The following is a 22,168-nucleotide window of genomic DNA, read 5'->3' as shown; positions in this document are numbered from 1 at the left end:
CAAGATTACTCAATACTCTTTGTAAAGTACATATATCTTAACAAAAATAGTAGTGATGACGGCTAAGAAGGTCTAAACTTCGGAGTCACTGTCAACAGTTTTTGTTAAGAAATTATGTGTACAAAAAATAGTTTTAGTAAGGTGGTGAAGCCTCTACACCAAAATTATTAACTCATAGCCTACTATAACGTACTATAAAATAAAGTATAATAGAATTAATTAAAAATTATTCAAACATATTTTTAAAATATATGTACCTTACTTGTTATTAGTCTGTGGGGAAAGAAGATAATATTAATCAACGCTACACGTGTTTCTGCCCTGGTGGTTTGTTTTACCAGGCTATACCTAATATAAAAATCCACCAGTGCATCCTCGGGCTATTTTTCTTTTTATTATTATTATTAACGGATCCAACTTAATCCTACACATTCTAAGATATTTTCATTAAAGATAAGAATAAAAATAAAAATATCTCTATATATAACTTCCTAATATATTTTTACAACTTAAAAATTACAATTTATACAATTTTTAAATTACAAAATTATATAATTTTTTTAAAATTTCTAAAAATTTCAAAGAAATTTTTTTATTTTATAATTTTGTAATTGAGAAAGAGAAAGAGAGAAAAAAAGACAACTATATACACACGCATATTTATGTATATGCAAATACACACACATATATATATATATCAGTGAAATTTAAGTATTATAAAGCCTTTGCCTCAAGTAAGAATATGAACATGGGTTCTCTTGACCCACTGCTTCGAATTTTGCTGACCATTCCTCAAAGTTAAATCCTGCTGCAATCAATAGAGTAGCTCAGCTTTTTTTTTTTAGAAAGCAATCATGCGTTAAGCCAGTACCGTGGTGGATAATTTCGCAAACGGAATTTTGTGAAAGCCCGTTGTAGATGTGTGTGTATATGCGGTGTGCTTTGTGTTTGCTAAACTTACCACTTTCTAAACAGTGTTGGTTTGTTTACGTCCCCATAACTTTGCGGTTCGACAACGGTGATGATAGAATCAGTACTAGATTTAAAAATGAAGATTGGGATCGATTTGTTCAATCAAACTGTTCTAGTCAATGCTGAGCATGGCTGTAATTCAATGATTGAAAGAATAGATAGATAGATAGACAGACAGACAGATAGATAGATAGATAGATAGATAGATAGATAGATAGATAGATAGATAGATAGATATGGGCGCGTGTATATAAGCATATATATGTGTGTATGCGCGTGTATGTGTGTGCGCGCCCGCGCATGTACTTGTACACATGTATACACATATAAATGTTTTTATACATATGTATATATATATATATTTACACACGCATATGTACAAGCATACATATCTATATATGCATGTATGTATGTGTGTGTGTACTTGTGTATATATACATATGTATATATACATAAAGTGTAGTATATTGCCACTTAAGTGTGGCTGACCCCTAGGGGTGGATGTTACTGTTGCTTTTAGCCCCAGGAGGACATCTCCTCCAGCTGGCTTATCGACACGCGACTGTGTCCTATCGTCCCCACGCTAGCTATTTAATAATATATTTAAATATATAGAGATAAATATATACACACGCGCACACTCGCTCTCCCATAAAAAAGCGTGTTTACGTTTGACGCAATTCATAATCGAGGCTCACACGCTCTTCTTTGTTTTGTACACTTGCATCCTGTTCCATACAGACGTGCGTCTACAATTCCGTGAGTGCGTGTGCAGGTCCGTGTGCCTCCGCGCTCGGCCGTGCCTATTCCTAAGAATATAATACGCACACACAGACACATATAGTGAAGTCCCTCTACCGTATACCACTACGCCGTCTACACTGGCAACAAGACACTTCTGACAGCATCATGTGTGTATTTTCTGCAACTTATTATCTTGTTTCTCCTCATAACTCTACTTTCAAATTTCAGCTTCTGTAAGGAAATATTTACTAAACTGAAACTAACTCTGTCCCCTTTAGGGGTACATATTTTTCGAGCGGATTTTATTGGGTGCTACACAATATATTTGTTATTTGACTAAGTTTCACTACACAGTATAATTTGGCGCACTTACTCTCTCTCTCTTACTCTCTCTCTCTCTCTCTTACTCTCTCTCTCTCTCTCTCTCTCTCTCTCTCTCTCTCTCTCTCTCTTTCTCTGTTTTCCTTTTGCTCTCGTTTTACGTACATATGTCTGTGTATACCTTTAATTATGCCATGTAAGTATATATATATATATATATATATATATATATATATAATCAAAATAAGCAAGTGATTATTTTGATTTTAATCACCTTATTTTGAAATTGTATGGATAATGGCGTACTAAATCCTGGTGCCTAAACTTAAGTACCATATTCATCTGAATCTCTCTCTCGCTCTCTCTCTCTCTCTCTCTCTCTCTCTCTCTCTATATATATATATATATATATATATATATATATATATATATATATATATATATACATATATATGAAGCTGAGGGTTTATCTCACGACATGAGTTTCAAGCTACCGTGATATGCAGGCGAAACTCACGTCCTTTATAACATGTTTTGAGCACGTAACCAATGATCAAACAGAAAGGAACTTTTGGAATATATGCCATATATGTATAGGCGCAGACGTGGCTGTAGACGGAAGCTGAAAGAAGTCCGTCGTATGTGTGTGTGTGTGTGTGTGTGTGTGTGTGTGTCTGTGTTTATCCCTCCACCATCGCCTGGCAACCGACGTTGCTATGTTTGAAAAGGCATACATTCTCTCCAGTCAAACTTGGCTAAGAAAATATTCGTTTAATATGGAAGTACTTTTCTTATCGTAGTTCACATCTAAAATAAACGTAAAGAAGAAAAAAACACGTGTTACAAACAGAAAAGACACATTCTTGATGATGAGTAACTCTCAGGCCAAAATACGTTCCTGACGATGTTGAAATCTAACGGTAATATCCTGGTCTTGAATTCTGCAAAAATATGATTCGCAGAACAGAATCCAATATCACTTCATATCCTGATCCAGAGAATAGTATAGTCAGGAAATATTTGTAACATAGAATTTTCCAAAGAATCGGCAAAGCTTAATTCGGAAATCAAAAACAACCTAAAAAACTTTTAATTGGAGTATAATCGTATTTTTATTATAACACATACATACACACGTACGTACCTACGTACGTAAGTACGTACGTATGTATGTATGTATGTATGTATGTATGTATGTATGTATGTATGTATGCATGTATGTATGTATGTATGTATGTATGTATGTATGTATATGTATATATGTATGCAGGTATACGTATGTATATGCATATGACTGTGTGACTACGTGCTTGTGTATTAAACAGTGAAATGTGATCGTCGTTTACTAGTGAGCAGTTTCACCTGCAGAATTTTTCAAATGGCCTGCTGGAAGTGTTCATACGTCATCATCTATAAAAAGCGCAAAATTGTGTGTCATATGCGCATGTTTACAAAGGGTGTCTTCCATTATATGAAGTATGTGAATAATATTCATCTTTTAATATTATCTATTGAAAAGAAATTTGTTTTGATCTTTCGTCCTTCAATCTTACATTCGATTATTAACAAACTTGGATTTGTATTTAAGTACATATTTTAACAAATTTTTCCCCTACACTCTAACATCATTAGATTTAAATTCATATACATTGCACAAGAATCTATCAGTCTAGAAATAGTCAGAAGATACCCTCCTTTTAGATTTATGAACATGAAACAAAATTTTGTTTTAACGATATCGACATATAAATAGATCCTCGAGTACCGCTACTGGTGAAACAGTACAGTAATGGCCGATTAAGTATACTGTTTAATACACAGATATTCGCTCTACAATATTATTGATTGAACTGAGTTCTCTCAGTGTGTTTTTTTAATATGTTATAACAGGCTGGTCAGCATCACGTTCGGAAAGGATATATATATATATATATATATATATATATATATATATATACATGGGGGTTTAGTTCACATGTGATATAAACAATTAGGTATGCTAGGTAAGTGCTGTAACGGATTACTAGGGCTCTAAGGTAGTTACGGAGCCATTCTGTTATTGAACGTTGGCGTCTGTTTTCTAGGTGTTTACAATATCAGGATTTTAAGCCACATCGATTTACGCAGGATTGCACCGAAGGACTTATGGACTTAATTCTACAAGATCAGAGAGGTGAACTGTGAACTTTTATGTTTCTTTATTCTTCGCTTTCTTCATCCCCTTATTCTTTTGCTCCTATCCTCTATGCCGGCATTTCATTAATGTATATCCTTCTCATTTTTCCCTATTTGTCTCCGATGACGGAATATCCCATATTCTGGGATATCCCAGAAACAGCTGTAAGACTTTGAATTTTCTTTTCCAATAATAAAATAATAGTGTATATGTCTTGAGATGTTTGCCTTGCCTTAACGTTTATTTTCCTCTTTAACAATTATACACACACACTCACACACATATATATGTATATATGTGTATATATATACATATGTATATGTATATACAGGAATACGCACATACACACTCATACAAACATACATAAATATATACATACACATATACATACAAAGACAGTATATATGCGTGTATGTATGCGTCCGTGATAGAGAGATAAAGACAAACGGAGATACAATGAGATGCGTATGTATGTCTATGCACGCACAATTAACTCCGTGAAAATAAATAGACAAGTAAATATTATTATGGCCAACAAGAGAGATAGCAACTTCAGGCAAAATGTGATCAAGTGAATGATATGCAAAAAAAAGTTTTTAATGAATTGCATTAGAGCACTAGATTGCTGTATGGTTGGGAAATAATCTAGCTGATCAAGTAGATTAATGAATTGATATACTGGCAGATAGACTGAGATAATGTCCATATATACATGCACGCATACATATTTATGCATACCCATATATATATATATATATATATATATATATATACCTATATGAATGTATGTATATATTTGTGCTTGTGTGTGTGTACAAAGAAAAATAGAATTTGCTTTATATGTAACGTATGACGAATATATATATATATATATATATATATATATATATATATTCATTTCCCCCCTCTCGCATTTGCGAGTGTGTGTGTGTGTGAGATAGAGAGAGAGACAGACAGACAGACAGAGGGTGAGAGAGATAATCGATATCCTAATACAGCTTTTCAAAGTTAATTTACGTTCGATCTGTTTAGAACAACCGTTCGTGTTTTCTATTTTCTATGAATATTTGATATTTCACATTTAGCTTCCATTGATGGACGGAACTATCGGCATTTACTTAATGTAGGTCATGGCTAGAGAGGAAAATAGAGAAAGAGAGACAGAGAGAGAGAGACGGACAGAAACAAAGAGAGAGGGAGAGAGAGAGAGAGAGAGAGAGAGAGAGAGAGAGAGAGAGAGAGAAAGAGAGTGGCTAAACACTAAGCATAAAAAATGTAAGTGAATGGTAATTATTGATGATAGTAGTTGTAGTAGGATGCGAGGGAGTTTTCGGTAGTGAGTGCGGTTGTGTGGGTGTTGGAGGCGGTGAGTGCGGTTATGTAGAGGGTTGTTGTTGTTGTTGTTGTTGCTGATGGTGGTGGTGGTGGTGGTGGTGGTGGGTGAATAAAAATCTAGGAAAAGGAAAGGAGTATATTTAATTATGATTATTTAGTCCATTACCAGTCTTGATTGAGAAGAGCTATGATTTTAGGGATTCCAGCCTCGTTCATCCCGTCTTTTAGTGTAAAGTGTTCTATTTACGAAGGCCGTGGTATGTAATTCGAGGGAGATTTGCCAGCTATTTCTTGCACTTCAAGTGACCATATATATGTTCTGATTAAAAGAAAAGTATCAGGACTGGTGCCATCCAAAGAAAACAACACATATCAATTCCGTAATTAATCTTCTTTGAAATTGTTCCCTTCTAAAATGGACTCACACCTTATCCAGAGTTGTCTCCATTGATGGAGGCATTCCTGGGTATTCCTTTTTGGTGGGGATTGCAAGCAGCTGCTTATGTCGCATCCTCTTGGATTTCTTCAACGTCTTGAGATCATGTTCCCTTCAAGTGAGATTTGATTTTTGGAAAGAAGAAAGGACCATAGCAATAGATCCATGATTCGTCCCTTGTCAGGAGCGTTTTCAAATTGTCTTCGTCTTCCTCGACACAATCAAGATCTTGCGCAGCTGAAACCTGATCTACTTGTTGAAACGACCACACTCTATACACTTTACTTCCTGTAACTGCTCTAACAGAAGTGAGCGAGAACGTTATGACTTAGTGTGCATGCGCGACTGAGTTCAAGGTCAGTCTCTGCCTAGCAGCTTCATTTTTCCCATATTATATATATATATATATAATACATACATACACACACATATATATATATATATATATATATATATATATATATATATATTTGTATGTATGTATGTATGTATGTATGTATGTATGTATGTATAACATACCAGTCTTGCTGGTAAGAATACATTTCTTGAAATGGATAGAAAATTTCGAAAGATTGTTTTGTCATCTAGTAGAACGCTTACTGTGTCTCTAGATGTGGACTAGTGTCCTACGTGTAGCCTTCAGCATTCTCCATCCAAAATGGTTTTTCAACCCATTATTTACACGCTAACACACACATATACATGTGTGTGTATGTGTGTATAAGGCACGATCGGGTCAACTATTTTTGAAGGATATCATTTTCCAGTGCTCTAGAGCTTTGTATAGTTGTCTTTGTGTTTTAGAGGTGGATTTTCAGGTAATGGCAAGGACTGAGAGGATCGGAGTTTGCAACGATAAGAGAAATTCCATCTCTCACATTACACCGATTTTACATATTTAATACTTTTGCTATGTTGTTGTAGGCTGTCTGTTAACATCCTGTTACGAAGTTTATTGTGTCGTTTTTTTGTATTAGTAAATCAATGCATTGTATGAGGAGAGAATGGATGCTCCAGTAGGTCTAGCATAATATATGACGGATCTAATGAATTATTTATACATACAATTGTCGTTGATTCTTTCTGTTGGCTAAATATGGCACCTGTAATCTTTCTCTGTGCGTTTTGCTTCGTTCAGTTCTGTTTGCTGTTTTCTATGTTCGTTGCGAATGCTGTGGCGGAGCTGTATATAACTGCTAGCGTTGTCATCTTGTGTGTTGTGGGTTCATCTTTTATTCGATTCAGTCATTAGGTGGCGGCCATGCTGGGGCACCACATTGAAGAATTTTTTAATCGAACGAATCAATCCCAGTCCTTATTCTTCTACACTTAGTATTTATTATAGCAGTCACTTTCGCCAAACCGCTAAGTTACGGGGACGTAAACACAACAACACCCTTATCAAGCATTAGTGGGGGACAAACACAAACATAAATGCAGTCACACACACACACACACATATATTATATACTCGACGGGCTTCTTTCAGTTTCTCTCTCCAAAATCCATTCACAAGGCTTTAGTCGGCCTGAAGCTACAGCAGAAGACACTTGCCTAAGGTGCCACACAGTGAGACTGAACCTGGAACCATGTGGCTGGTAAGCAAGCTTCTTACCACGCCGCCACGTCTGTGTGTTTATATTGTTGTGCTTGATAGTTGCCTGTATTTGCTAATCCGTAGTGTTGCTGATAGAAAACGAGTGGATTTGACAGTTACCACAAACAGTTTACTAACAAACGTCTTGTATGATTTATTAAAACGGTGAAGAGTGGGAAGCGGAGGGATAGATTCGAAAACATTGCTGAGCATTATGACTGATACAAAAATATGACTGTGTGGGAGACATTTGGTGCGTTTTGCGCCTTGCGTCTGTGTTCTAGTTGAATGCAAGTTCAAGGTGACTAATTGCAGGTTGGCGATGTCAAGAATTAAGCTATCCTAGAATTTTTAGGGTGTTCATAGGAGAGCGAGGGTTCACTAAGATGTTACGTCACTAGATATTTTTCTTTTTTTTTTTTCTTTTTTGCTGAGTGATGTGATTCCTTCAGGCCCTAAATGTTTATTTCTTTACTTTTGGTTTGCATTCCCTTACATTTTGTGTATCAGTCATAGAAACTTTTTGAACGCGCGGTCGACGTGGAAGAGAAGTATTTTTCATTTTCATTGGTTTCCGGGCCTCGTTTTCGGAAAATTCTTCAGGCGCGTGAAGTTGCGTGACTTAGAGGTTAGGGTATTCAGCTTATGATCATAATGTCGTGAGTTCGATTCGCGGCATCGCATTGCGTCCTTGAGCAAGACGCTTTATTCCACATTATTCCAGTACACTCAGCTGGTAAAAATGAGCAATACCTGTAATTCAAAGGGCCCCAGCCTTGTCATATTATGTGACACATTAAATTTCCCTGCGAACTACGTTAAGGGTACGCGTATCTATGGAGTACTCAGCCCCGTGCACGTTAATATCACGAGTTAACCGGATCCACTAGAACATTGATCGTCGTAACCAACGGAGTACCAGTTAACCTTACGGGCATTGTCTTTGATGTATTGTTATTGGGATACTGGCTGTGACATTGCCGATGTGCTTTTAATTGCTTTAGTTAATTATCCCTCATAGTATTTGTGGTTTATGTTGAGGTATTTAATCAGGGATTTTTCTTTTTAACTCTCTTGTTTTGTTGTTCGAGGCTAAATTTTGTAGTTTTGGAGTCTTTCTCTAAGTTTAATGAAAATAATTATTTTTGATGAGTAATTAAGGTTGTATTTCTGTGTTGCTTTGTAGAAATTCCTGTTTTTCTTTTTTTTAGGTATGTTTATACTTATCGATGAACGTATATTCTGCAGTGTCTAAGCTGGCGTTTGTGCTGGGTTTATTTTTCTTATTTCTGAAAACATTTTTCTGGTTTTGATGAAACTTAATTCCATTATGCGTTTTTAGAATTTTCGAAACGTTTGTTTTTCTACATTGATGTGCAGCTGCGTTTGTGATGAGAATTTGTTGTTGCTCCAAGGAACGCTGGGTAATAAATTGCCAGGTGTTCGTGATAATCGATCGCTGGGTGTGTGAAGCTGAAGGTTATATCTGTACAAATGCATTTCTTCGTTTCCTTAGTAAAGCGTACGTATGTATTAAAGTAGATTATAAAGTTTATGCAGAGTGTTTAGTTGCGATATTCTATCTCTTTTGTCATTTGCGATTCGAAATCCAAGAAGCTTCAGTGCATTGAAGTCTTCTAAATGAGGATCGTTATAAAGGTATTAAGCTTTTGTGGTTAGTGCGTGTAACTTGATAACATATTTGTCGATGGTGATGGTATATATATATATATATATATATATATATATATACTCTCACGTGATGTATATATTTATTTATGTATAAATACACATATCATGTGATCGTGTGGTTGATTCTCCAGAGAACCGGATATTGTTATACATCGCTGGTCATAATGCGCTTTGCATCGTTTTAGATTTCGAAGTATGCCACTCCGCTGCCCGAGCGAACAGGCCAACATTCCCCACCTCTTTGATTGGAAGCTTAGACCGTCGGAGGGTGGCCCATTAACGGCTGAGTGGGCAGGAACAACGGGAATCGTACCCACGATCTGGCGACCGTGAGTGCAACACTCTAACTACTTGGTCACGTGCCCCTCACCATATACAAATGAGTGCGCGCGCGCGTGCGTGAGTAAACCTTCGTTCCATTACGATTTGACCAAGAAATTTCATCGCATCGTACGTGAGAGCAAACCAACGCATGTTACAAAGCAAGTACTATGTATGTCTTTATTAGTTCACCAAAATAGTGTTAGGATCGGAGGGAAATACGTATTAAGATGTATGTTAAGAACAACGCCAGACATAAATATGTCAGACGTGTATTCTACCCCTAATATGATCTCATCTTCTCTCAACTTCACCTCATTACATATACATATATATTCACAGTGATAATTAATTATCTATTATTCCTAACTTCACTTGCTCGCTAATATTTACTCAAGTAGCTCTTATACACACTGCCCTTTTTTCATCCTAGACCTAGCAGCTAAAATACTTCTTTTCTCTCCACCGTCTTTCTCTCTCTCTCTCCCCCTCGCTCTCTCCCCCTCGCCCTCTCTCTCCCTCGTCCCATCTCTCTCTCTTTCTCTCTTTATCTAACATCATTTTAAGCTTTATTTGCCCGTTCTAATAGCTTAACGACTTTCTTCTGGTTATTCCTCCAATATTTCAGTGAATTTTCCCATCTCATATCTTCCTATTTGTTCATGCTGCAATTTTAAATCATCCGTGCTATAACCATCCTTCTGTTTGATTGCTTCCCTTTTCTACTTAAGCTAACCCTTTGTGTTACCAATATGTTGTATATCTTTTTTAAGGCGGTGAGCTTGCAGAATCGTTAGCACGCCGGGAAAAATGCTTAGCGGCATTTCGTCCGTTTTTACGTTCAAATGCCGTCGAGATCGACTTTATCTTTCATCCTTTCGGACTCAATAAAATAAGTACCCGTGAGTACTGGGGTGGATATAATTAACTGAACTCCTCTTCTGCACTTGCTGGACTTGTGCCATAATTAATGCTGGATTTGTGCCATATTTTCTTATATTTTGGAGTCATGGACCTTTGCAACTCCACTCTTCTCATTATCTCTTCCCTCGTCTAGTTTATTCACCTAATATTCCATTAAGGTTTTCGTTGCATCGCAGTTCATTTTGCTAACGGTCATAATTTTATCTGTTGCAGAGCTCCTTGTTTTCTCATTTCCTAAATTTAATAATCGCTCATTTCTCTACAAAGACGAAAAGAAAAATAATTTTCTCTCCGTCTGTAATACAATTGTAAACACATTAACAAAATTTTAAACACTAAATGTGTTTTGGAACGTTCTTTACATCTTGAAATTGCATAACCCATCTTTATCCTTCATATCAACAAACCATATTTTATGAATACGCATTACCAAAGCAGCGATCCGGCAGAATCGTTAGCACCACTGGGCATGACGCATAGCGGCATTTCATCCATCTTTGCGTTTAGAGTTCAAATGCCGCTGAGGTCGACTTTGCTTTTCATCCTTTCAGGGTCGATAAAATAAGTACCACTCGAGCACAGGGGTAGGTGATGTAACTGACTTTCCCACTCACCCAAAATTGCTGGCTTCGTGCCAAAATTTGAAACTATTATTACGCACCACTTTATGCCTTATTTTCACAGCTCCCATTTTAATTCTAAAATAACATTCCATTTATGCTTGTTTTCACTTATTCCATTTAATAGTTTTCCATTTCCACCATTCGTTACAGTCTGTGGTCGACTCCTGACCCCACATTCCACTGTGCTCCCACCCCTACATTCCACTCCTTTTCTACCTTCAATCCTCATTGCGTTCTCCTTTTTTAATTTCTTTTCCGCCATTTTGTCCCCTCTTCTCTTTTCGTCTTCCCATAACCATTCCCTTGCACCCACAAATTTTAAGATCTTTTTTCACTTGTCACAGCACGAGAGCTGCGGCCATGCTGTGGCACCACCGTTACAAGGGTTATCTGCGTTGGTCGGTGATATCTTTATTTTAAACTGAATAACCCGATAATTTTGCTTTTAATTTTCGACCGTTTCAACATTTCAAATCATTTTGCCTTAATGAATTAATTATTTATAAATGTCGCACTTTTAAAAACACTTTTTACACAATATTTTCCCCAATTCTCAATACATTTGTCATTCACCCCCCCCCCCCCCATCCTTCTTCATCTCTTTATCCTTCTTCATCTCTTTATTCACGCTTCCTCCCGATCTCACTTCTCTCATCTAAGCGCTTGTTTCTCTCATCTACTCTTCTCTAACTCTTTCTCCCTCACCCTCACTCTCACCTCACTTCTCTCTCTCCCTCTCTCACTCGCTCTCTTCCTTCTACACTTTCACCCTCCGATGATTCCTCGCCCATAACATTCACTTTTTTTCCTCCGCCTTCCTCACATTTCCAGCTTATTTTACTCGTTCATACTCTCACCACCACTTCCGATTTTATATCGTAATTTCTCTCGTCTAATTCTTGTCTCTCTCCCTTTCTATTTCTTTCTCCCTTTTACTCTCCCCTTCTTTCTCTCTCTTTTCCCTCCTCTTTCCTAACTATACCGCTACTCTCTTTATTTTACCATTTATCTCACCCACACCTTATTTTCTTTCCCTTCTCCTTTCGGTTTTCTCTTTCAAGCTACAACTGTTCAAACTAATATAAAAAAAAAAACTAGTAATCAAACTTTAACATTCGCAAGTTGCTCTTACGTAGCTTCAGTCGAAACATGTTTTAAGGAATCGATTACATACATAATCGTTTAAATATTATGTGTATGCATGAGAGTGTGCACAACTGAAATCAATCTTTGCATTATCATAAAGAAATATACTAAACCAGTGCAGTCGTCAACACATCAGAAACGGTGAGCCTACAACAGAAACAAACACAAGATTTGTGATGCTCCAACACAACGTTCAAGTCTAAATGTTTGGCATAATATAATATAACGAAGCAAAAACAAATATACGAGGTCTGATCAATAAGTATCCGGACTGTCACCATAGTAATGAGGCTAAGGCATGCAGAGTGAAGAAACTTGACAAAGATAGACCTTGAACCCTGATGCGCAGGCGCACTAAGTTTTAACGCTTTAGCTCACTTCCGCTGTTTGCAGCAATGCTTGGAATGAACGTGTGTAGCGTGTGATCGTTGCACTGACCATGACAAAGAAAGTTGTCATGGAGATACCTGCTCAGAGGCCTACGCAAAGTTGCAGAAAGTATTTAGAGAGGAGTGTATGAGCCGCACACAAGCGTACGAGTGGTTCGGACGTTTCCAAGATGGCCGAAAAATGTTGATAGTGGCGAACGTTCTGGGAGAGGCGCAACCAGTAGAACTGAGAAAAGCATCGCAGATATGCGAGCAATTGTGAAGGGAAATGCCAAGCAGCTTTACTCTGCGTGCTTTAGCTTCGTTACTATGGCAACAGTCCAGATACTTATTGATCAGACCACGTATGTATAAATATTTTAGGAGAGATCTTCCGCTGCAATGGGTCAAGTGCTTATGACTGAACTCAGATCATCAGGAGCGTATTGGGTGCACAAGCGTGCATATTCGGAATTCACTAGGTATCCGAATGTGACAAGCTGCTCATACATATAATTGGTATGTGTATGTGAAGGTGGCGAGCTGGTAGGAACGTTAGCATGCCGGGCAAAATGCTTAGCGGTATTTCGTCCGTCTTTACGTTCTGAGTTCAAATTCCGTCGAGGTCGACTCTGCTTTTCATCCATTCAGGGTGGATAAATTAAGTACCGGTTCTGTACTGGGGTCGATATAATCGACTGGCGCCCTTCCCCAAAATTTGGGCCTTGTGCCTAGAGTAGAAAAGAATGTGTGTGTATGTGTGTATTCATGTCCATGCTTAATTTTGGTGTGGTGCGGTCACTGCAGTTGTTGTCCCCCGTCTTGGTAGTCGTTCTGTACAGACGCGTCGGTACAGTAGCTGGGGTATTCGGCTTACGATTAAGTCGTGAGTTCGATTTCCAGCGACGCGTTGTGTCCTTGAGCAAAACACTTTATTTCTCGCTGTTTTAATCTACTCAACTGACAAAAATGAGCTGTACCTATAATTCGAAAGGCTAGCCTTGTCACAGTCTGTGTTGCGCTGAATTTCCCTGAGAACTACATTAAGGCTATGCAAGTCTGTGGAGTATTCAGCCACTTGCTCGTTAATTTCACGAGTAGGCTGTTCCGTTGGTTGGATCAACTCGAAACCTCATCGTCGAATCCAACGAAACGCCAGTAAATTTTGCTCTCGTGCTATAACAGAAGAGAATATTAAGTGGAACTTTTCAAAACCAAAAGCTTTCGAAACTTAATTTCTTGTTAGTCTGTCTCGCTGATCGAACATCGAACAATGTTGCTGGAACATGAAGCGTGTGTATCTTCAGACTGGGAATCGTTCAATCTGGCATTGGCCAAGAAATCAATTTCAATCTGGTTTTGGTAACGTCTATAGACATGTAAATTATTCATTGCATTGTGTATTCCTGGCTTGGGACAGACCCAACCAGACATTAACCAGAGTAATATCTGCTGCTGCTGTTGTTGGTGTTGTTGATATTCAACCTGTTGCTCCAGTTGTAGCAGAAGAGAGTATTAACTGGAATTTTTCCACGTGTTTTCAAGGAGATGAAAAAAAAAAGAATAAAAAAAAACTTTGGAGACTTGATTTGCTTTCAGTATATCTCTCTGATCGAATATTGAACAGTGGGAGAGTTTTTGAAGTTATGTTCCTGAAACATGATATGTGTGTGTCCCCAACTTGGGAAAGCAGCCAGGCGTTAACCAGAATATCAATTTCATTCTCTGTCCAGTTTTGTCTATTATGGACAAGCAAATTGTTGTAACATTTTCTTATGTATGCATATATGTATGCATGTATGTATGTATGTATGTATGTATGTATGTATGTATGTATGTATGTATGTATGCACAAGTAGACATAACTTCTTTTATTAACTAACATCGATCGTTGAAATTACACAGATGTTCACAGAATATCGCTTTCTCTATATAAAAATACGAATCAACGTGGTCCGAATCATAAGTGATGACTTATTTCATCCTTTAAACTAACTGGCGTATTCTCTTTGAAAAAAATAAATAATAAATAAATAAATAAAGACAGGCTTTCGCTGTCCTACTCAATTCATTACATCCATTTTCATTTCATCGATGTCTCCAAGGGCGGTCCGGGCCTAATGCAGTTTCGCACCTCTCCTTGAAAAATGCAATTTTTTGAAAAGTTATTCCTACGTTTTAGATGTCGGAGATTACGAATACGCAAAAAGAAAAAAAAAATCAGGTTCGCTCCGAGATCGTCGTCGTACCTCCCCTCCACTAATCCCCTATAGAATGCTTGTGTTGTGTTGCAGTCGCTCAAGGTCTACCCAGGGCGGCATAGTTGCTTGAGAGCAAAGTGGCACTCGCGGTGCTATTCGCCCTTCCTCGGCCTCTTCTTGATTCACGACTGCAGTTCGGTCATGGAGACGAGCTGCGGGAAAGCGCGCCTCACAAACGGCAACCACACCTGTTCACATAGAGAGATAGATAGATATATAAATAGATAGATAGATAGATAGATAGATAGATAGATAGATAGATAGATAGATAGATAGGTAGATAGATAGATAGATAGATAGATAGATAGATAGATAGATAGATAGATATAGATAGAATATATTCTTGATAGTTGATCTTGTGTATAGAATCTCACAACGCTATACATGCACTGTAAGCGTGTGTAGATACAAATTTACGTATCTCATTCTTTTATACGAGGTACGCTATATATATATACACAGACTCATTGACTTCAGTCTTAGTGAAATTCGATCACCCTCGAGCTTTATATTCTTGCTTTTTTATCTCTTGAAATATTTTACATAAGGATAATTTTACTTTCTAGACGCATCGACCTATTTACACTGACAGAAGAAACGGCTTCGACCTTGGTTGTTTTCGCCCTCAAATCTGTTGTACAGCGATAGACAGACGTCTAATTCTGTAACGTAATAGACAACACGGCATGGTCTATATACGTTCTTTATACATGTATAAATAAGACTCTCGCATACAGATGCACGCGCGCACACACTTACATGCGCACATACATATATACAGCAACCCCCCGCCATAACGCGGTTCACCTATCGCGTTTTGTTTTTTAAGCTTACGTCAAGTCCTCTGTGGCGCTGTTTTGTATTTATAATAAAATATATATATACAAATTATAGTAAATAATTAAAAAAAAATATACAGCACTGTTTCTACTTCGCGGATTTTTACCTATCGTGGATAGTGAGGTTGGAATGTAACACCCGCGATAGTCGAGGGATTACTGAACGTACATACATACCTACACATACGTTGTAATTCTAGATTGACCAACTTAGAATTTTGTCCTCGGCACATGTGTACCGATGAAACTCACCGGATCCAGAATCTATCCGGAATATATCTTTTCTTATTAACAAAGCTTACAAACATACTCTCTCTCTCTCTCTCTCTCTCACACACACACACACACACACACACATACGCCCCAAAACGCACGCGCATAAATGTTACTGTGTAGATATGTTTATGCCACGTGCTTGTGTGTATTGTGTGTCTGCGTGTGCGAGCGCGCGCGCGTTTGTGCATATATGCACACGTATTACACACACACACATACACTCATACAAAGACACATTCACACAGCTATAATACGTCAGTCGTGTGTATGATTCACTGCGCACGTACCTTTGAAATGTTTAAAATCGAAGCGTCGACCGGAAGTACAAACTAATATGGCGGTTAATGTTTACAATATAATGAAAACAAGAGATTCCTATGCATTCAGGAATCTTATGTGTCTGTGTCTGTACGTTTGCCAACATCTGAAGTAACGCGTATTTATGTGTTCCAATGTTTATCTCTAGGTCTTTGTGATATAACACACGAACGTACACGCACATACACGCACACACACCTGCACTCACACACGCATACATATATATGTGTGTGCGTATGTATGTATATATATATATAATCATTTTATCTTACAGGCGGCTTGCACTGCGGGCCTATTCGCTAGTCAGCTGTCAACTGAATATAACTACAATTTTGGCACCAGTCCCACAATATTTCCCCCCCCCCCAGCTGTGCTGTGAACAGCATTGTTGTTGCCTGGAAACATCCGCGTTCTTTTGGCTGAGACTGTAAAAAGCCTCTTTGTCTATGCATCCTTCACACCAAATTGTGAGTTGATGTAAACATGCCAACCATGTAACAGTTACTCTCTTTTACTATTTGTTTCTTCTTTCGGCCTTAGTACTTCTTGTTCCGCTGCTCCTCTATCCGCGTTAAAATTATTTTCTGCAGTTCGCTATAATTTATCATATATTTACGATGCCACCAGGTCAAGACAGCGTAGATTGCCCACAACATTCCATTTCTACGGTACTCCTAGCACAGCCAAAATCATTCGATCTGCTTCAATTTTCTGTCCCTTCCTTTGCCGCCTGCATACGAAATGGAATCGCACATGTAAAGCGACAGGTACAGCTGCCAGTGACGAACGGTTTTACAAGACCCTACTAACCAACCGCTACTCACCATCATTCATCAAACCACAGCATGTACATAATGCCAAAATCAATGAACTTCATAAGAAGGCCTATACTCTCAAGTCTGGCACTTTCTTCTTAAAACTACTCTACTCCGATTTTAGGAGCGCAGCTGCAGTTTATCATTTAATTTGCAGTGAGAGGTTAAACATACAAATGATCCATCTTTAAGAAACCTTTTGTCCAGAAATCTCGCCACAAGCAGAACGAGAGCACTCAGAGAGCGCAAACTTCCGCCAAAGAAACACCAACATCCTCTCAACGATCAGCCAGTGATGATTTTTAAAATGAGAATATCTGAAATAAACTCGACTGCTCTCACAAACTAGAATACTAAAATTGAACCCAACCGCTCTCAAAAATTAAGGAACAAAAACACAGCAAAAATAATCCAGAATCCGTGTTCGGTACCGGATCGATCCCAAAATCCAATCGGTTTGTACCAATCACGAGGCCAAGCATCCCTGAAAGTATCATCCGAATTCATCAAGCGGTTCTTGAGACATCTTGTCCACAAACAAACAAACAAACATGACTAAAAACAATACCTCAACCTTCGCTATGGTAGAGGTAATAATTGGCTGCGTATTCTCCAGTTGTCCCATCAACAACTTAAAATGTGTACTCGGATGTCTACATTGGTATACGAGGTAGTTTGCAGCGGATGCAGTGCATCCTGCATTGTGAGCATCATTACAAAACTGCACAACTGTATCAAAGAACACGGGTTCATAAATCCATCAGTCCCTAAACATCTGCAGCTGTACCCGACTCAGGACTTTAAAGACGTCATCAAGATCACAGAACGTAACAGAGATAACCTTCGAAATAAGGAGGCTTTCCTTATTAACCTGTATTTAACAATAGAAAAGAGCTTCACAAAGCGGAGTGGTTATTATAGCATTACTAATTTGCGCTTGTTTGTTACCATTTCCCCACATATCTAAGCAACAATAATAGCTTTATTCCATCTCCCATCCCTCCTGATAAAGAGGCCCTAATCCCAAAATACCGAAGTATAAGAGAGAAGTGTTGTTACTTGTAGTTCACTTTTGTATTTCATTTCCCATTACTTCGGCAAGATTTTATCTAATATAAAACATATATATATATATATATATATATATATATATATATATATATATATATATATATATATATATATATATATATACATACATACATATGTGTAAGTAAATGTATGTATTTGTAAGTATATATGTGTGTGTATATATGTGTGTTTGTGTGTGTGTGTATATATATATATGTATATATACATATATATGTATCTATATATAGACACACACACATGTGTGTGTGTGTGTGTGTGTGTGTGTTGATATGAACGAACAGGAGACGAAGCATACAGTAACGTGGCAGAATGTAATAGTTTAATAGATTGAATCTATCTTATTCTCGTCTGAGGAACAGACAAGCGGAAAAATTCAGCGTAATAGGTCTCTGTATCAGGTTAAATTGTGTGTGAGTGTATGAGCGTGTATGTGTGTGTATATTTTTAATGTACGCTTTGACAGCCTGTAAATTATGTTAAAATTAAATATAGCGTCGCAATATGTTTGAACCGAACAGCTATGTATTGTGTGTGCTGAATGTATATGCGTGTTTTACCTTAAAAAAAAAAGAAATTAGTAAAACACGCTAACGGATGTAACATAACCTTTAACTATCAATATTTCATGATAGACTTCAGAAATATATATTGTTAATGAAATTCGATAACTTCATACACCATGGAGAATAAACGAAGGTAACGTTTGGGAATTGATTTGTATCGCCGAGAGAGAGAGGGAGAGACAGACAGAGAGAGAGATAGAGAGAGAGAGAGTTGGGAATTTGGAGAGAGTGAGAGTGGCACAGAGCGGAGAAACCGACAGACTGAGGCAGAGGAAGCAATTGGAGGAAACGAAATATTTAAACTGGCTTGAAGTCAGTTATCGTTCCAAAACCTCAGATCCTAGTACTGCTCAAAATATATGAATGCATGGGAAATCGTGAACTTCATCGCACAATACAGTTCTATATTTAAGAGATGAGGAATTATGTACACTATTTATGTTATTTACATTTGACGGATATTTGTCCTCATCTTGTTTGTTGTTAACACAACGTTTCGGCTGATATACCCTCCAACCTTCATCAGGTGTCTTGGGGAAATTTCAAACCTGGGTTCTAATTCCTAAAGTATTTTTCGATGTTATTATTATTATTATTATTATTATTCAGGTCACTGCCTGGAATCGAACTTGGAATCTTGGGGTTAGTAGCTCGCGCTCTTAACCACTACGCCATATGCCCGTCAAATGTAAATAATGTAAATAATGTTCATCACATAAGTCTTACCGATTTAGACATCCACCAATTTTGTTTGTGTGCGTGCATGCGTGCGTGTGTGCTTGCGCGCGCGCGTGTATGTGTTACACATATACATATATAAATGTATATTTAACTTGTGTGTGAGCAAGACACTTTATTTCACGTTGCTCCAGTTCACTCAGCTGTAGAAATGAGTTGCGACGCCACTGGTGCTAAGCTGTATCGGCCCCTTTGCCTTTTCCTTAGATAACATCAGTAGCGTGAAGAAGGGAGGCTGGTATGCATGGGTGACTGTTGGACATTTATAAACAACCTTGTCCGTACTTGTGCCTTGGAGGGGAATTTTCTAGATGCAATCCCGTAGGGGATCTTTACCCCTTTTACGGGTACGTATATATTCATATATACTTATGTAGCAGAGTATATAGGTGTGTTGTATGTGTGTGTGAGAGGGGCAAATTGAAATGCAGCGCTTTGCAAAAGAACACAACGTCAAGCACAGCCCGGGATTTGAAACCAAAACTGTGAGTGCAATAACATCCTCAATGGGAGGCGTTCGTTTGTGTGCATTCTTGGTTCTGCTTCTTTATGATTTTCTGTTTGCAATTCTATCATATAATTTGTAAGATGTGATAGGCGTTTGGTTTATATATATATATATATATATATATATATATATATATATACATGGTATGTGTATATATATGCTTTTGTATTATGCTCTGATATTTCTGTTTTTCTTTTCGCTCCCCCAGTGCTTGGTGGCAGCAAAAAAAAAAAAAAAAAAAAAAAAACAGAACATTATTATTATTAACCTTTTTTATTATGCCTTCTTTATGACATACATCAAAAATTTCCAAGCTGAAAAATAATAACCTGAAACTAGCAAATCATGAAACAGAATATTCAACTTCAACAAAACTATCCCAGTTTTGTGTGTGTGTGTGTGTGTGTGTGTGTGTGTGTGTGTGTGTGTGTGCGCGCGCACATATATTACATGTACAGAAACAAATTCACGTCAATAAACACAGGTACTGAAAGGCACAAGAGGGTACAGAAAGACACACATTTGAAACTACAAATATATATGTATATATGTATATATATATATATATACATATATATGCATATATATACATTTGCAGATTATTCCTGTGAATATATGTATATATATATATATATATATATATATATATATATATATATATATATATACATAAATACATATATATATACAGTTTTTATCGATTTATCTACCTTTGAATCTATTTACATATGTATCACCGCATGTTCATGCTCGCACATACATAATAACAAGCACACACACACACACACACACACACACACACACACACACACACACCGAGGCATATCTGTAGACGCGACTGTTCGCGCACATTAATATCCGAATGAATGTGTGAGACCTGAGGAAGCTTGTAGAAGAACCTACATCTAAACAAAGAACTCTGAACAGAAAGTAATAATGGGTGCCAAAGTTAGCATATCTCTCGCAACCTATTTTTCTTACCCATATAGCAGAGCGCTTTCATCAACATCGAAATATTTCATTTGAGATGACTAGTCTATGGCATCTTGGCAGCCAGCATCAATTATGTATGCATTTTTTAAAAGTATATTTACACATTTATATATAATGCATGCGTCTGTGCATTTGAGAGTGTGCGTATATATTTGTTATGCATATATATATGTATATATATATATATATATATATATATATATATATATATATATATATATACATTTACTTATGCTTATGTACGTAAATATATGTAAACACACACACACACTCACACATGTATATATATATATATATATATATATATATATATATATATATATATATATATATATATACATAAACAATATGTGCACTCTCTAACAGAAACACATGTGTAGCTAACAGCGTGTTTATACACATGCCAGTATGTGTGTGAAAGTTTGTGTATATGTGTAATCAGAATGTATTATAATTCCTGAAATATGTACATGGGAATACGAAGGCGATAAAACATGGGCAAATACTTGAAAACAAGAAATCTATTTGCAAGGATATGAAAATATCCAATGTTTTGAGTCTAAGTTCAGGCTTCCAACATGTCTTTATTTTAAATTTCATGTTTCTATCTTCCTGAAATCTATAGACGGTTCTGGCTAATAGAAAACAGCCTCTCTTTTGTCATTCAGCACCGCCTGATGAATTCCGCTGTATAAGAATATGGCACTTTTGGTAATGCTGTAACAATATGCTGGGACTCTAAACTGTGAGTGTGTGATGTGGGGAGTGTAAGCGCATGCGTGAATGTAGCGCACATGAATAACACGCACAGACAGACATTCACACACAGCAGTGTTTCTGCAGGTGAATGTCCACAGTTATTAAGATTAAACATGTGACGTAAACAGTGTTAGTTTTCAGAATGAAAGACACATGATGCTATAAGTAGCCTAAAACTGTATTCATGTCGTTACACACCTTGATATAAATACATGTAAAAGATGGACCACATTATTCTGACTCCCCACAACTCTTGCACATACATTGACACACGAACACACAGAAATTAACGAGCTACAGATTCCAGGTATTGTACACACGGCACGATATCAACTGAATTGGCTGTTATAC

The 22,168-nt window shown here is 37.2% G+C and overlaps 1 protein-coding gene across 2 annotated transcripts in view; it reads left to right on the top strand.

The window, feature by feature from the left end:
* LOC106881302 (glycine receptor subunit alpha-1) overlaps positions 1 to 22,168 on the top strand; it is a 243,433-nt gene that overhangs the window by 16,103 nt on the left and 205,162 nt on the right. The gene's annotated exons all lie outside the window — the stretch shown is intronic.

The sequence above is a fragment of the Octopus bimaculoides genome, chromosome 13 (assembly GCF_046866305.1).
Source record: "Octopus bimaculoides isolate indiv1 chromosome 13, ASM4686630v1, whole genome shotgun sequence".
Lineage (NCBI taxonomy): Eukaryota > Metazoa > Mollusca > Cephalopoda > Octopoda > Octopodidae > Octopus > Octopus bimaculoides.
Note: the sequence above shows the minus strand (reverse complement) of the source record. Positions and strands in the feature narration are given on the sequence as shown.